This window comes from Watersipora subatra, chromosome 10, assembly GCF_963576615.1.
Source record: "Watersipora subatra chromosome 10, tzWatSuba1.1, whole genome shotgun sequence".
Lineage (NCBI taxonomy): Eukaryota > Metazoa > Bryozoa > Gymnolaemata > Cheilostomatida > Watersiporidae > Watersipora > Watersipora subatra.
In genome coordinates this window covers 20,881,423-20,885,992 of record NC_088717.1, presented here as the reverse complement: position 1 = coordinate 20,885,992, position 4,570 = coordinate 20,881,423, and the positions used below count along the sequence as shown (strand labels likewise).

General features: G+C 34.9%; 1 long non-coding RNA gene across 1 annotated transcript; it reads right to left on the bottom strand.

Moving 5' to 3' along the window:
- Positions 1-412: 412 nt before the first annotated feature.
- LOC137406341 (uncharacterized) lies at positions 413-3,159 on the bottom strand. The gene is made up of 3 exons (XR_010979855.1): positions 2,931-3,159; positions 2,321-2,479; positions 413-1,312 (listed from the first exon to the last, which is right to left on the bottom strand). It is a non-coding gene; the product is annotated as an uncharacterized lncRNA (long non-coding RNA).
- Positions 3,160-4,570: the final 1,411 nt, after the last annotated feature.

The following is a 4,570-nucleotide window of genomic DNA, read 5'->3' as shown; positions in this document are numbered from 1 at the left end:
CCTAAGGTTAAAATAATTAGCACGGGCACGGATTGTGTGGTACATTGAACTTAAAACCCCTGGAATGGCAATCACGTGACTTTTACGTTTATAATAATGCGTAAACGTATGCGCCATATTGGAGAGCTAATCGAATGCTAGTTCCGTTTGTAAACAAACGGTGAAAAATGACAGAAATGTACATGTTGAATAGTTATTTTCCAGCTGGGTGTTCATGAAAGCTACTCCTACACAACGTTTAGTGTGCCTGATAGAAGAAAACCTATTTATAACATATGGAGTAGGATATATCAAATGATAAGTAGATGTATAATAGATTTTCGTGGACCACATATGTTACTCATACAAACTGTTGTATTACAAATGCATAAACCCAGCAAATGATATATTCAGGCAAATAACAACTGTTCCATTATATTAAAATTTATATTACATATGCATAAATGCATATGGAAAAACTTAGCACATGAAGTATTTTGATAAAAACAACACATAGGTATGCTGCCAAAACAGAAACTGTTTTCAAGATTTAAGTGATAATAGCTTATGAATGTATGATATGTATAATACAGTATCTGTAAAAGATGGAATGAACTACTGCAACAACTGAACGGAAATTAAAAACCGTTGTAATAGAGAATAATCAAAATAATGCAAACAAGGAAATGCAGGAATTAGTGTAATCAGATGATTAAACTTATACATACACGTTACAGAAACTGTGTAAAAGGAGATTTGTATAGAAGTGGATATTGAGCAAATGTGCATCAGTTTCTTAGAACTAAATTAGATTAGGAATAACAGCACAACAACAGCTGCAGATGAATGTTATAGTGATTATATTGTTACTGGCCTTTAAAAAGTACTACTTTAGTATTGTATGCCACAAAGATGAACCTTGCAGTTTGAGTGCAGGATTTTAGCATAATGATGCTGTCGGAGATCATAAAACGACTGAATAAAGTTTTTCATCAATGACGCAGTGGTTGGATATGCCATCTGCCGTATCCGTAAGGTGTTTCCCAAAGCATAACACATCACTAGACCTTACACTACTGATAAAATACACCACACAATGGAGTGGATCTGGCTTTGTATGAATACGAAAGTATTGATCTGCAACTAGCAGGATCCTGATGACATCGTCTGATGGACGCACCAATCCTCCATTGTTTTGTAGCTTGAGTAGAGTATAGAGATGTCAGTACTGGATATTTGACTTAGTGGTAACCAGCAACTGACGGCCAATGTCACGACAGCACTTTAGTTAGCTTTTGCACAATGTAGCCAGCTATATAGACTATACTGTTACCTATAACAGAAATTTGACATCTGAAATCATTGAGTTCCACAAACTGATCAACTTCTGGAGTAGCCTGTATGATGAGAATCTCGTTTTGAGCAGTAACATTACCTGTCTTACTAGCATCTGATTCTGCACCACAGTTGATGATAAGTCTGCGAAGGTAGCCTTAAACTGAGTAACAGTAGGATTATTATTCCAACCCCCTAAACAAAAGCATCTATTATAACAATTACATAAAATCAACAAAAAATGAATGTCTTATTCACATAAACATAGTACCCTTAATAAACAACCATACAAGTAATAAAATAAATGAAAATAAAACAGCTCAAAATGCTACCATATCGCTATGTAAAATGAAAATGTAGCAATTTTCACTGGAAGTCATTCACACCCATCTTAGGCATAAAGCTTAATGGTTGACTTGCAACAAAATTCACATTACCGTTATTTGATATGAAAAGATTCACCATGTCTTACCCTGTTGTGTTGTAGGCAGGGTTGTTAAAAATCAATGATTAAAAAATTTTTTTTAAATCAAAAAAATCGATTTCTATTGTTTTATTTGATTTTTTTTTTATTCAAATCGATTTTTTTTAATTTTTTTTGTTCCAAAAAGATGTTTTGTGTTCTAAATTGCAAGTTATTGCTATCAATTTGGAATTTATGATTTGCCGGAGTATTATGTAGTTTTATTACAACAACTAAGAAATGAAAAAAACATTTACACAGTTAACATTTGATAAAAAGGACAGCATAATTTATGCGTTGGACATTAAATCCCAGAAACGAAGATGAAGAATCACAGAGAACAGATCACACAACTGCTAAGCTGCAAACATATTCATAGGCACTTGCTGTGGCAGCTGTCACTGTTTTGGGTGCTGTTTGAGGTTTCTAAATTTTTTTTAGATAATAGCTACTTTAAGTTGAGCAACCTTGCAGCACTGTGCTTGACAATATGGTTTTAAATTTAATCATTGAAAAGTATCATTCAACATTGAAAAATATTACCTTTAAATGGCTTCAGTCGAACGTTTTAACCTGCTGTTAAAACATGAATCATTGAAATGTTCGTTGCAGATAAGTGCTCAAGGATCAGGCTTATTCACCCTTCTGCGGTTGCGATACCATTGTAAATAACGAGAGTTCTCAGTTGCTTTGTTTGGAAATCTAAAAATTAAAATGAAACTGTAGTAGTTAGTTAGCAACAGTAGTAATAACAATAGTATTATTACTCTTATCTCCTTACTGCTAGCTAGATCCAGGTACAACAATAAATAATATTATAAGCACGACAAACACTTCCTTCAAATATAAATATTTAGAAATAACCTAATGGTTTGTAGTTCCAAAATATTAATATAAAAAAATTCAAAATTTAAATAATAAAAAACCTTCGTTCTGAAGGAAGAACATTTCACTCACTAGCTTATAAATTTATCTAGTCACCAACAAAATACAGTCAAACTCGTACACTCAGTAGTGACACTGATCGACTCTCACTCACCCAGTGACTAGTGTAGTAGAACTAACTAGTGGCAGTACTAACTAGTAGTAGCACAACTATTAGTAGTCGTAGACTTGAGCAATAGTAACAGAACTAGTAGTAGAAGTGACTCACTTGTGAAATGTCATGCCTTTCCCTTTAAAAGTCCATTCTTGCGGTTTTTGCAGTTCATGGAATAGCAATAGCACTGTGCACCTACACCCTTATCTCTCGTACATAAATTATTAGTAGCAATCTCAGTAGTCTGTTCCTTTGATTGAGCGGTGTATTCGTGACCTTCCATAGCTGTTAAATCTGAAATTAGATTTCTTTCTCACATCGAACGCAATGAAATTAACTTGAACATTAACTGATAATGGCGTCGACCGGATTTCCGTACTCGCGAATGACCTCTTGCCATTCCAGGGGTTTTAAGTTCAATGGTGTGGTATATGATAGTGCCACTAATCACTAAGTCTTGGTAGCTTGGTGGTAGAGCGTAGGCAAATGAACTTTGATGATCCATTCGTAGAAAGTTCAAAGCCATCAGGAAACAGAACTTTAATATCCAGATTTTAAGATCTATAGCTGGAGGGTCAGACATACTTTCACATTAATGTTATGTATATAGAAGAAGATAGAATATAGATGCTACAACAGAAATATTAGATGGTTTAAAATACTTTGATTGTTATCACTGTACTACCTAGTTATGTAAATGAACGTTATTTGGAGTTGTCTATGGGGCTTTTAACTGGCTATTAATAATCCTATTATTTTTGTACAGATACATTATAAACAATCTGATTGGCTACAGAAAACCATTCATAGGAAAAGCTACAATCACCAGAAGTTGTCACCTCATGGGTCAATTATTGGGCACAAATAATTTCAACCAGCCCTGATTACTGGCAGTTATTGCAGGTACTCTAGATGGTACCCGACTCATTCATGCACATGGAATACTATATGCTTAAAGTTGTTAACTGCTCTGCCAAATCACTGTGTAATTTTATACATGTAGCGTTGCCAGAAACTGGCAGCAACTTTGTTGTCAGCTACAGTCCTCTAGTATTAACAATAACTACTTGTAATGGTTAGATGTTAGCTTGTCCAAGTCAGCTGTTCATAGTAGTAAAAAGTGAAGTCAACACCTAAATCAGTGGTTGCGCCTGTTTTAAATGGTGGAACCATTGCTCTGTGATGAGGAAATATTTTGTCTTGGGCTATAAATTTCATGAGCAGCCAACTCCACGATAAGCCAGACCTTGCAAGGGATTACCGTGAACACACTTAAAAAACACAAAAGCACACACTTAAAACACACATTTAGAACACACAGTAAATTTGAATAATCACACACCTGCTTAGCCTTTGTATTATGTCGGTCTATCATGCCAAACTAGACTGTCACGGAACTTGTACATATAATGGAAATAGCGCTATATGTACATCGGGTTTCTCTTAACTGTGCCGATAATAAAGCTATATTTTGCAGGCTAACTACAATGTTCTCGTTATTAAAATCAACTTTGAGAACTTGCGCCCACCTGACAATTTGCTGATTTTTACCAATGATATACAGCCCTGTAGGGGATATACAGCCCTGGGGGGCTGTATATCATTGTTTTTACAAAGCACAAACTTTTCATAAATGATCCCACGAGCAAACGAGCGGAGCGATGTGTGGGAGTTTTTATGATAAATGCATGTGCACACAACTTACGAAAATTATTCATCAACAATGAGACGAACCCTTGGCTAGAAATTTCATC